Here is a 13,561-nt window from a genome sequence, read left to right as displayed (position 1 = left end):
GGAAATGGGAAGTTACTTCCAATGGGTGTGAACTTTCTTTTTGGGTTGGTGAGAATGTAAAATTGATTTGTGGTGATGGTTGCACAACTTGGTGAATACACTAAAGTCCATTGAATTCTGTACTTTATATGATTGAATGATATTTCTATAAAGCTATTGAAAAAGAAAGTAGAAGTATACCATGTGAGAATGTTTAAACAGTAGAAAGGTATTACCTAATTATTAAAGTGTTCCACTTTATACTCAAACATGGAAGATGAGTGTTTTGCCAGGATTCCAGTTTTTTGATGTTGAAGTTGCCTTTCCAAGGATGGAGTCAGATACTCTGTGTTTATCTGAAAGCACCCAGGGCTTGGTCCCAGGGTCTCTGCTTTGTGACTTTAGTGTGATTTTTCTAATACTTTTTTTCTCATTAACTCCTGAGTCTACTGCTGTCTCTTAACTTCATACACTGGCTTGGATATTTTGAAGTTTAGAGACCTATTCACTGGGAAATCAAACCAGGGCTGTAAGGAAGATTTTGGGATTCTTAGAATGACAAGAGTTCAAATAAGGACAATGGAACCAAAGCAGAATAACAAATAGCCAGCAAGTCCTGCTCTACCAAGGAAGGTGAAGTACTCCTAAGAAAGAAGGTATAGAAAGTGTTAGTCACCCAGTCGTGTTCGACTCTTTGACCCATGGACTATAGCCCACCATTCTCCCTTGTCCATGGGATTCTCCAGGCAAGAATACTGGAGTGGGTTGCCATTTCCTTCTCCAGGGGATCTTCCCCACCCTGGGATCAAACCTGGGTCTCCCACATTGCAACCAGACTCTTTACTATCTGAGCCCCCAGGGAAGCCCAGAAGTACTCCTAAGACGGGAGCAATTGAACTACCAGCTGGAATTCAGAATTCTCCACTTCACACTGAGATTGCCCAAGTTCCTCAAATCCTACAGTAGGAGAACTTCCTTTAAAAGTTAGGTAAAAATAGAATATGAACGTTTAAGATCAAGACCTCTTAGGATCTAGATTTTTATTTCAGAGTTCTTCCTTGTTAACTGCACAAAACTTAGGCACAATCAAATGTATCAAGTTTGAATGATATTCTAATTACTAAAATGGGATTCTACTTACTAAACGGGAAAACCGTCCCGCAGTTTTGAGGTAGCAAAGGCTGTAACACCAGATACGTCTGCCCACTGCTTTGTCAGCACCTTCTCATACTCAGACTTCCAGGTAGCTCAGCAATTTCTTGGGCTTCCCGAGTGTCACAGTGGTAAAGAACTCACTCACCAATGCAGGAGACACAAGAGACCGTGGGTTGGGAAGCTCCCTGGAGTAGGAAATGGCAACCCTCTCCAGTATTCTTGTCTGGAAAATTCCATGGACAGAGGAGTTTGGTGGGTTACAGTCCATGGGGTCACAAAGAGCTGGGCACAACTGATCCACTGAACCTGCACACTCGCAGCAATTTCTGGATTACAGGAAATTTACATAACTGAAAGGAAAAGAGAAGAAAAAGTAGAGGGGAGAAATTAAAAGCATCCAACTGAGATAAAGGATAAATAGGGAATGGGAAACAAAAAGGAAATAGACAAATTTAGGGAAAAAAATAGCAAAGTCAAAAGAATAGCAAAGGATGATCAATGGATTAGAAACAGAGAATCTGATTCTGGGACCAGCTCTACTGTTAGTAAATTATGTAGTCTTGGTCACAGCCCTTCCCTTCTCCCAGGTTTATGGGCCCATATAATCAGTGATACTGGTCTTTGGGATCAAATGAGTATGAGTTCTAAGTATTAAAAAATGAGATTTGATTTCCTTTGCAGTTTGTCTCCTTACTATATAGTTGTTATGAAAACACTCTCTGAAAAAAAAAATATAGTACTTAAAAAAGGTAAATTTGCCAGTCACTGACAAGCTCTATTCTTTTGATGACTCCCTGAACCCAGTCACTGAGACTTATCTGTCACTCTCAGTGTCCTGCGTGATTTCGTCCGGATTCAACAACACAAAGTAATGGTAAGAATCCCCTCCTATCAGAAAGTCTTCTAAACGAAAAGTGTTGATTACCTTAGAGACATAACTGAACAGTGTAACCCAGATCATTGCCCCTGGGATCTTTCTGTCCCTTTCCGTGGCACTTGTCCTTGGGGGCGGGGGGTGGTGCAAAGCCCTCTAGGAAGTTTAAAGATTTCTTTATAAAATGGTTACGGCATTTGAAGTCATCTCAAGTCTAAATTAAACAGCTATACAGTACTGCTTTGGGAACATCTGAATTATTGTTTTAACAGAAATGCAGTTAATTATTAAATATGCACAGCAACTTAAACGAGTCGCTGCTGACTTGAATAAATGGATCACTTGTAATGAATCTGATTTTAAAGCAAATGAATACTCTGAAGTGCTTTAAAAGGTTGTTCTAGATTATATTTGAGGTAAATAAGTTAAGAACATATAGTAATCTTTTTTAAAAAAACGAGTTTTTCTTTAATGCTTTTCAGACTTTTGCATTCAGTCCAAGAAGATTAAGAATTTGCCTCTGCACCAAGTTGGAAAATAACAGTGTAGTTATTCTCTTGTCTGATTTTCATAAGCTTTTTAAAAGAGGCATTTTATTTCTGGAGAAACAGTCACAGCTTGAATTTAGTCTTCATGTCCAATACATGGAGGGACTTTTAGTTCCTGAATACCAGATAAGCAAGGACTTTTTGTCCTGCTTGTGAAACGTACCTAAAGTAAGCTCAGGAATGTATTTTCTCAGATAATACTATCCAGACTTCATTATAATATCCTTGAATTTATAATATCCTTGCAAATAAGTAAAAACTCAAAACTCCTTGTGCATATGTATGGTTCATTTTAACAAAAATTTCAATTAAGTGAAAAAATACAGTGCTGGGTTAAAAATCCTCCTTATTTCGTTCTCATAAGCAGTTTAAGTAGCCTTTCTGTGATGTCTGTTTTTGAATTCGCATAGATCACAGGCTTCCTTGGGTGTCAGGACCAGATCTTAACAATCTTTGCACTCTCGGAGCCCAGCCGTGTAGTCAGTTGAAATTCTTCCCATGAAAACCGCCATCCTCTGGTGCTCAGTCACACAATTTCAAACTGGCAAGGATCTAAAGTGAGTTTTTTCAGTAGCTACCAGTGCGTCTGAGAACTGAATCTACTTGATGCAGAACAGCTATTTTGAGTAAATTTCAGAGGTCAGCTGAAACCCCGCACCGGGCGGAACCCTTCCCGGGGACTCCTGCCCGCTGCGCGCTCGGGCTGCATGCGGCATCTCCAAGAAACCTCCCGCATGAGGCTATTCTTGGCGGACACAAGTTTCTTTCAGTGATAGACCAAAATCAAGGGGGAAAGAAGGCTCTCTTCGGGGGTCAAAAGGGAACCACGAGAGTGTTTTTATAGTGTAGTTTCCCAGGAACACGGGCAGGGTGGGGGTTCCCTTGGCGCGCTCGGTGAACTCTAGTAAACACGCCTACAGCTCCGCGTACGCGCGCTCTCCAGAAGGCAGTGTCTTCCTGCACCGCCTTTTCCTAATGGATTTCCATTTCATCGATCGGGACCTAGATGCTGGCTAGCAATTAGTCCTAATCAGGCAGCAGGAGTGTCTGGGGGGGACTGCCAACTAGCCTAATTGCTGGCAGCTGCGGGGACGCCCCACGCGCAGCTGCGGGGCACCGGCTGTTAACCCTCTGTGTCCCGAGCTCCACACGGAGGCTCGGCCCGGCAAAACTGCGGCACGTGTGGGGATCGGTGGGTTATCTTTATTTGGAAAACTGCACTGAGAAGCTTGGATTACTTTATCTCCAAAGATACTTTAGGATAAGGGGTGAACTGTATAACCCTGCTCTACAGCGGAAATTCATAGAGGGACTGAAACAGGATTTTTTAAAAGCTCTATCATGAAAATCATCAAAAATTCACAGAAGTGGAATAAGCCCATACATCCATCAAATACTACTCTACATGCTGCCATTCTTTTTCATTTATTTCCCATCTCCGTTTTTGTTTGTATTGTAGTTGCTTTTTTTTTTTTACTTCTTAATACATGTTTATTTGAAATAAGTGAGCTTTGTTCACAGTTCTTCTGTTCCTTTTTTCATAAAAGCTGCCACCTCTCTTTTCTTTACATTCTGTCCTGTTTTTTTCATGATAGGTATTTTAGAGGGATGACAATTTTTCTCCCCACCCACCCACAGAAATCCCCACAACCACCTCACACAAATGCAGATGACCAAATTCTGAAAAGTGACTTCATAATGGATTTCCAACCTCTGAGCAGTAGAGACAGCACAGTCTGAAAACCAGGGTGGCGCAGTGACATGTCTCCAGAGATGAAGAAGGACCCTTTTGGTTTCCAGAACAGAACAGACTTGCTCGAGAGGCCCACAGACCTCGGCAGATCACCAGAATCCACTTGATCTTTCTGCTTGGGAGGACCGTCACTCCGTCCAGGACATCACTGCCCCCTACCCTGGGCCCCCTGCCCCGGTTCATCAGTGCTCCCAGGGCTCCTCAGCTTACTGGAATATTTTAAAGCAGCTCTCAGACTTCTTTTCTAAGTGCTTTAGTGTATGATTCTAATATATATGGAATATAGCCACAAAATTTACTACACTCAACAGAACAGCTAATAATTAATAATTCCATTGAATGTGTCTGCTTCAAGGATCTAGTCAAAGTCAGATGTATATAGTTGTGATTGAGGTGACCATTTGTTCTGTACAATTCACATTTTAAATATGGTAGGTTATATCCTCAAGGTGTACTTTCATGTCTTCCCCATGTTTTCTGTAAATCCACAGTAAAATCTAGAAGCTTCATGAGAATTAGGTTTGGGTTTTTTTCCCCAAGAATACTTCATAGGTGGTGCTATGAAGTTCTATCACTTCTTCCTCAGGAGGCACAAATGTCTAACTGTCCAATCTCAGTGATGTTAGGATTGACCACTGAGTCCAAATGTCGTCAATCTGATGCGTCCATCACAAAGTTCTCCCATTAACTTTACGTGATAGTTTCAGCAGACATTAATAATCCTTGCCTAGAATGATTCTTTCATTTGGGGTTACTAAGTGGTGGCATTCTAATCTTTTCATTCCTTTGCCATGTATTAATATTAGCCATGATTCTTACAGAGAAGAATTCCCCCCTCGTGTTTTTTAAGGCAGGATAAATAACTCGGTTCCTTTCTCTTGTATCAGATTGATTCCCTAAGCCACCTCATAATGTAACTATGAACAAAGTTTTGGATTTTTATATGTTTGATGTGTTTTAATCCAAAGTAGTCCTAGTTTTTTAAATGCTTAATCATCTCAGATTTATTCAGTGGTGCTTTTCAAACTTATTCTGTACCCTTTTTATTTGTCTCTGTTAGCCTTGGAAACTTTTCTGCCCTTTGCCTGGACTAATAGTTTTCCAAGGAGCCCTGGTTGCTTTTAGTAAACTGGGAATGATGGGTATTCTGTCTAATGGATTGTCATTGCTTCTAGTCCAACGCACTATGTTTAAAGAGACAAAATGAAGCTGTATTGAATTCAGGTTGGTATTAGTCTCCTACGGAGCGATACCCAACTGTACTCATCTTAAACTTCCTCCTTCCTGTCCCAAAGCAACAAGTGTCTGGTTTTGGCATCTCCAGTTCCAGGACACATGGTCAGTTCCCTCCTCACTTGCCTCCTTGGTCATCCTTGCCTTCTCTATCAGTGAGTCAGGGACAGCCACTCGCTCCTCTGTCCCCTAGCTTCCCTCCCAAGCTAGCTAGAATGAATGCTCTCTGAAAGCAATAATGATTTCTACTCACTTGGGAGTCCTCCATAATGCTGAGCACAGAGTAGGTTTTCAATAAACTTTTGCAGTTAATTGTCACAGATCCCAATCTGTGCTGCAAATTCTCTGCTTTACATCAATCAATCTCCCATCCAGGGACTGGGTTGGTGTTTTTTTTTTTTTCCCCCCAACACAAAAGAAGCATCATTCCACAACCATTTTATAGAGATGGAATAAAATAAAACTCTGTAATTGATTCTGCTCCAAAGAAGCCATGCATTAAGGGGGAGAGACCGTGCCTCGAGGAGCTGTCGGCTTCATTACAGGCTCCACGGCAGGCCACGTGGGAGGGCAGGCAGGCTCTGTGGAAAGGGGCTGGTTAATGACCTCCAGCCCTCCTGAAGCACACTCCCGCCCGCACCTCCACGGGGCTGCCAGAAACCAATGGGGTGGGGGGATCTTTGCTCTGTTCCTTGATATTCCAGGAACAATGTATCATTAACGATTTCTCATATTTCCTAAGGAAGATTATTTGATGGAGCCAAATAAGATGATCCCAAGATAAACCAGCTATATATCCAGAGAGCCGCTGGACACCACCTATAGATGTCCTGTGTGCATCTAGCAGTGGCGAGACCTCGAGAGGAGCAGATAAAATAGCACCCAGTCTTCCACCGCAAAGAGGCATGGGCCCCCCAGATAGGAGTTCCAGAATTAACCTCCACTGCTGTTTCTTCATTGAGCTTCTAATCACATGCTTTACCCATTATACTATTGATTTGTCTTTTTCCTCCTTAATTAGTAGGTGGAGTCTTTATGTGCTGTGGTTATTGTATGCCAAGGGCAGACAACCCATCAAATTAGCTTAAGAAAAGAGTGAACTCCTGGACTCTCCTAATTGGGAGTCCAAGAGTAGCTCTAAACTCTGGCGCAGGGGAATGCAAGGACCCAGACAATTAGGCAGGACTCTTCTGCATTTACCTTTCAGGTCTGCTTACCTCTGTTACCTTGGTTTGATCCTTCTGGAGTTAGGTTTTCCGTATGTACCCAGAAACATCGATGCCAACAGGAAAACGTTCTTCTGTAGCTCCAAGGCTTGTGCTGTGCGTGCTCTCAGTCACTTAGTGGTGCCTGACTCTGCAGCTCCGTAGTCTGTAGCCTGCCAAGACTCTAATTAACTAACGATTCAAATGTCTGAGGAGTGATGGGACAAAAGAATGGGGTCCTGAACAGCCCAACCTATTACAGACATCAGTCCTCTCAGTATATATGTGACATGTGACCTTTCTAAGCCTCAGTTTCCCCTCCTATAAAATGGAGTGATCAAAATCGTAACCATACCCATCAATAATAATTGTAGTTAGATAATTCATATAAAATACTTAGCATAATTCCTGGCATATAGTAACCCTTGTTACTATATCTTGGCTATTATTATCTTTTAATCATTGTATATTTTTCCTAGGTGGTCATTTTTTTATACTGCATTTTTCTATTTATGTGAAGTTCTAGAACAATAAAACTACTTTTTTTTTCTTTATAAAATAATGGTTATAATTTCCTGAGCTATACAATGTACCTTTTTGTTTTAATTTTTTAATTATTTAATTTACTTTAAATGAAACATGAATATTTTTAATGATAAAAGGTACAGTTCTTGAAGAAGATAGACATCATAAACCATTACACTTGTTAATAACAAAGAAACAAAGATACATAAAGCAAAAATCAGAATAAATATGAGGGAAAAGAAAAGAATATATACTCATAGTGAGACATATTAACATTTCTCTGAGAATATTTTATCAAGTGCAGAAAAAAGAATAAGAGCATCTTGGATGTCATTGATAATTTAAATATAATAGATTTATATTTAGTTAATATTAATCATATCCTACACAAATACATTTAAAATTTTGTATCTCCTACATTATTAGATGTCCATAAGACATTTAGAAAAACTGGCAAAGAGATAAGCATTACTAAATTTAAAAAAATAGAATTCTTTTTTGTATGTGTAATTCAGTTATACACATTTTATTTTTGAAATTATTTCCCATCATCAGTTCAGTTCAGTCAGTCAGTCATGTCCGTGTAACTGAATTACACATACAAAAAAGAATTCTATTTTCTTAAATTTAGTAATGCTTATCTCTTTGCCATCATAGGTTATTATAAGACATTTACTGTAGTTCCCTGTGATAACAGTAAATTTTTGTTACTTGTTGCGTATCTATTTTTTAAGTTAGAAACCTAGCAATCTATTCATACTAAATCAAACAAGTGGAATCAAAATGTCATTATTTTTTTAGTTAGGCAAAAATTCATGTTTTCTAAAACATACACATTATACATATTATTTATATATATGTATACAAAAGCTTTCCTACTATGCTTGATAAAGGCTTGAGAAAGAACATAAAAAAAAGATGGAGAAATTGGAAAACATAAACTAAATGAAATGGGAGCACTGAATATGAAATGGAAAAAGTGAAACAAACTAGATAAAAGTAAAAGTTCATTATGTTGTCCAGTTGTTTTTAAACATGGCTGCTCATTAGAAATATATCTGGAGCTCTGGCAAAAAAAAAAAAAAAAGGAATACCTGGGTATTTGTATTTTTCAAAAACTTCCAAGATAATTCTGATATGCATCTGAATTTTAAAAAAGTGATTATAGGTTTTTCTATTAAATGGTAGTTTTGATGATATAGAATTCTATCATTTTTCTGTTGACCAATCATGATTTATTTTTTTAACAAGTTGCTCAGTCGTGTCCTTTTGCCTGGAAAATCCTATGGGAGGAGCCTGGGAGGCTGCAGTCCACGGGGTCACTAAGAGTCAGACACAACTGAGCGACTTCACTTTCACCTTTCACTTTCATACATTGGAGAAGGAAGTGGCAACCCACTCCAGTGTTCTTGCCTGGAGAATCCCAGGGACGGGGGAGCCAGGTGGGCTGCCGTCTATGGGGTCGCACAGAGTCGGACACGACTGAAGCGACTTAGCAGCAACAGCAGCAGCAGCAGTCGTGTCCGACTCTTTGTGACCCCATGGATTGTATAGCCTGCCAGGCTCCTCTGTCCATGGAATTCTCCAGTCCAGAATACTGGAGTGGGTAGCCTTTCCCTTCTCCAGGGGATCTTCCCAATTCAGAGATCGAACCCAGGTCTCCCGCATTGCAGGTGGATTCTTTACCATCTGAGCATACAGTGGTATTAAGGGAGTAATAGGTACATAATCACAATAGTAAAAGATGTTTACCAGTCTTCACAATCAATAACCAGATGAAAAATAAATAATTACAACTGCAAGCCATGATTGGAATATGATTAACCCAACAATATAAAATAATTACGTGTAATTTAGGGGGTCAAGCAGACTGATGTGGTAAGTGGAAGTGCATGCATGCACAAGTTTCATCTGCTCAGCCAGTCTGTGTCTTTTGATTGGTGCATTTAATCCATTTACATTTAAGGTAGTTATCAATATGTATGATCCTATTAGCATTTTCTTAATTGTTCTGGGTTTATTTTCTATAGGTAGGGCTTTTCTTTCTCTGGTTTTCTGCCTAGAGGATTTCCTTTAGCATGTTGTAAAGCTGGTTTGGTGGTGCTGAATTCTTTTAACTTTTGCTTGTCTGGAAAGCTTCTGATATCTCCATCAAATCTGAAGGAGAGTCTTGCTGGGTAGAGTATTCTTGGTTGTAAGTTTCTTCCCTTTCATCACTTTAAATATGTCATACCATTCCCTTCTGGCTTGTAGAGTTTCTGTTGAGAAATCAGCTGATAACCTGATGGGAGTTCCCTGATACGTTATTTGTCATATTTCCCTTGTTGCTTTTAATATTTTATCCCTATCTTTAATTTTTGTCAGTTTGATTACTATGTGTCTGGGTGTGTTCCTCTTTGGGTTTATCCTGGCTGGGACTCTCTGTGCTGCCTGGACTTCGCTGTTTATTTCCTTTCCCATGTTAGGGAAGTTTTCAGCTATTATCTCTTCAAATATTTTCTCAGGTCCTTTCTTTCTCTCTTCTCCTGGGACCCCAATGATGCAAATGTTGGTGCATTTAATGTTGTCCCAGAGGTCTCTTAGGCTGTCTTCTTTTCATTCTTTTTTTCTAAATTCTGTTCTGCATCGGTGATTTCTACCATTCTGTCCTCCAGGTAATTTATCTGTGCTTCCACCTCAGTTATCCTGCTACTAATTCCTTCTAGTATATATTATTCATCTCTGTTTGTTCTTTAGTTCTTATAAAGTGAAAGTGAAGTCGTTCAGTTGTGTCCGACTCTTTGTGACCCCTTGGACTGTAGCCTACCACGCTCCTCTGTCCATGGGATTTTCCAGGCAAGAATGCTGGAGTGGGTTGCTATTTCCTCCTCTAGGAGATTTTTCTGACCCAGGGATTGAACCTGGGTCTCACATATTGTAGGTAGACGCTTTACTGTCTGAGCCACCAGGGAAGTCCCAGTTCTTATAGGTCTTTGGTAAACATTTCTTGCATCTTCTCAATCTTTGCCTCCATTCGTTTCCCGAGATCCTGAATCATATTCACTATCATTTTTTCTGAATTCTTGTTTGGAAGGTTGCCTACCTCCACTTAATTTAGTTGTTTTTTGGGGTTTTATCTTGTCCCTTCATCTGATACTTAACTTTCTGCTTTTTCATGCTGATTAACTTTTTGTGACATGGTTTTGTTTTAGTCGCTGTGGGATTGTGCTTCTTCTTGCTTCTTCTGTCTGCTCTCTGAGGGAGGAGGCTAACAGGCTTGTGTAAGCTTCCTGATGGGAGGGACTGGTGGTGGGAAAAAATGGGTCTTGCCCTGGGCAGGGCCTTGCTCAGTAAAGCTTTAATCCAACGATCTGCTGATGGATGGGGTTGTGCTCCCTCCCTGGTAGCTTTTTGGCCTGAGGTGGCCCAGCCCTGGGGCCTACGGGCTCTCTGGTCGGGTTAATGGTGACCTCCAAGAGTGTGCCAGAGGGGACCTTCCCAGACAGCTGCTGCCAGTGCCCCCGTCCCTGTGGTGAGCCCCTGCTGACCCGAGCCTCCACAGGACACCATCCAACACCAGCAGGTAGGTTTGGTTCGCTTCCTGTGGAGTCACTGCTTCCTTCCTCTGAATCTTGGTGCAGGCAAGGTTTTGTTTGTGCCCTCAGTCCATGGAGTCGCCAAGAGTCGGACATGACTGAGCGACTACACTTTCACTTTCCAAGCCTGGAGTCTCTGTTTCCCCCAGTCCTGTGGAAGTCTTGTAGTAAAATCCTCCTGGGCTTCAGGATCAGATTCCCTGGGGATTCCCAGTCCCTTTGTCGGGTCTGCAGGCTGGAAAAGCCTGACATTGGGTTCCAAACCTTCACAACAGTGGGAGAACTTCTGTGGTATTATTGCTCTCTAGTTGGTGGGTCACCCACTGGTGGGTACGGGATTTGATTTTATCGTGATTATGCCCCTCCTGCCGTCTTGCTGTGGGCTGTTCTTTGTCTTTGGACACCGGGCATCTTTTTTGGTAGGTTCCAGCGTCCTCCTGTCCATGGCTGTTCAACAGCTAGTTATGATTTTGTACTCGCAGAGGAGGAGATGAGTGCACGTCCTTCTACTCCACCATCTTGAACTGGAAGTCCTCCCCCAGGTTGTCATTTTTAACGTTATTTATGGTATCTCCCATTGAACAGAGCTTAATTTTTTTTCTGTAGCAACATCTAAAAATCTTTTCTTTATGGTTTCTGAGTGGTGTCCTGCAGGAGCCGGGCCTTCCCTATACCCCCAAACAAAAAGAAAAAAAAAAATTTTTTTTTGGCCACTCCTCGCAGCCTGCTGGATATTATTTCCCTGACCAGGGACCCAACCCATACCCCACGCAGTGAAAGCACGGAGTCCTAACCGTTGGACCACCAGGAAAGTTCTTGCAGTTTTATTTTTATTTTTAGTGTTTAAGTCTTTACTTCATGAAACTGATATAATGTTATATGTCAGTTATACCTCAATTTTTTAAAAAAGAGAAGGGAAAAAAGTGCTTGAGTCCACCTTCTTTTCCCCACTAATTTGAAATTTTGTTTTTATTATTCAAATTTAATCTTTATCAAATGCTAAGTTCCTACTGTGAACTGACTTGTTTCTAATTTCTTCTGTGTGATTCTTTATTTCTTCCTATGCCAGTTTTCATTGTCATAGTTTTATACTAAATTTGATATTTAGGAGGATAAGTTTCCCCTGCCATCATTCCTGTTTTTTTTAATGTATTTTTCTGTTCTTCCACTCTCTGCTGTTCCAATTAATCTTTAGAATCAACTTATAAAGACACAATTAAAAATTAATTAGAACTTTATTTAAAATGGCATTGAATTTATGGGACAATTTGGAAGTAATTAATATTTTCCTAATAATGAGTCTTCTTGTTTAGAAAACAAAATAAATCACCATTTTTAAAGGTATTCTTCATGTTCTTGAGTAAGTTTTAGAGAGTTCCTTTACAGGTAATGCCTCCAAGGTAGTACTAGTGGTAAAGAACCCACCTGCCGACGCAGAAGGCTCAGGTTCAAACCCTGGGTCAGGAAGATCCCCTTGAGTGGGAAATGGCAACCCACTCCAGTCATCTTCCCTGGAGGAGGGCATGACAACCCACTTCAGTATTCTTGCCTGGAGAATCCCCATGGACAGAGGGGCCTGGTGGGATCCAGTCCACGGAGTTGCAAAGAGTGGGACATGACTGAGCACACATGTTACAGGTAACAGAAGTAACATACTTATCATTACACTTATTCAGAGATACTTTATTTTATATTTTTTGTGGGTTTTGTTTTTGCAATTGAATACAATTCTTCTTTTCCATTAGATTTTCTAATTTATTTTTATTATTTTCATGACTATTAATGTTTTTTTACTTATAACTAGCTATCCTACTGTGATCTTTTTACCTGAAAATCTTAGTTTTTCAGTGGATTTCCACAGATTTTGTAAATGGCCAATCATGTCATATGTCAATAAAGATACAGAAGTCACTTCCTCCTGTAGCTGTTGTTGCCTCTTTTTGTTTTACAGTTGGAGTTGGTCCTGCAACGAAATAATGGCCGTAGTCATGACAAGCACTCCTGCCTTGTTCCTAGCAGGGTTTTTTCAGCTTTACGTATGGCATTTGTGTTGACTTTTTTTTTAATCAATTATCTATTCCTGGGTTTGTTGCTGTTCAGTCGCTAAGTTGTGCCTGACTCTTTGCGACCCTGTAAACTGCAGCACGCCAGGTTTCCCAGTCCTTCATTATCTCCCTGAGTTTGCTCAGTGATGCCATCCAACCATCTCATCCTCTGTTGCCCCCTTTAAACTCTTGCCCTCAATCTTTCCAGCATCAGAATCTTCCACTGAGTTGGCTCTTAGCATCAGCTAGCTGATGTATTGGAGCTTCAGATTCAGCACCAGTCCTTCCAATGAATATTCAGGACTGATTTCCTTTAGGATGGACTGGTTGGATCTTGCTGTCCAAGTGACTCTCAAGAGTCTTCTCCACACCACAATTCAAAAGCATCAGTTTTTCAGTGCTTAGTATTCTTTGTGGTCCAACTCTCCCATCCCTACATGACTACTGGAAAAACCATAGCTCTGACTAGACGGACCTTTGTCGGCAAAGTACTGTCTCTGCTTTTTAACATGCTGTCTAGGTTTGTCATAGCTTCTCTTCCAAAGAGCAAAAAAACTGTCTTTTAATTTCATGGCTGCAGTCACTGTCTGCAGTGATTTAGGAGCCCAAGAAAATGAAATCTGCTACTGTCTCCACTTTTTCCCCATCTATTTGCCCTCAAGGAAAGGG

The 13,561-nt window shown here is 40.6% G+C and overlaps 1 long non-coding RNA gene across 1 annotated transcript; it reads left to right on the top strand.

Annotated features, from left to right (window-relative positions):
* Window positions 1-6: 6 nt before the first annotated feature.
* On the top strand, window positions 7-12,770 carry LOC112446458 (uncharacterized). Its single transcript, XR_003034469.2, has 2 exons — window positions 7-2,008; window positions 4,195-12,770. It is a non-coding gene; the product is annotated as an uncharacterized lncRNA (long non-coding RNA).
* The last annotated feature ends 791 nt before the right edge of the window (window positions 12,771-13,561 follow it).

This window comes from Bos taurus, chromosome 4 (genome assembly GCF_002263795.3).
Source record: "Bos taurus isolate L1 Dominette 01449 registration number 42190680 breed Hereford chromosome 4, ARS-UCD2.0, whole genome shotgun sequence".
NCBI classification, from domain to species: domain Eukaryota; kingdom Metazoa; phylum Chordata; class Mammalia; order Artiodactyla; family Bovidae; genus Bos; species Bos taurus.
The sequence above is the reverse complement of the archived record's forward strand: the minus strand, read 5'-3'. Positions and strand labels throughout refer to the sequence as shown.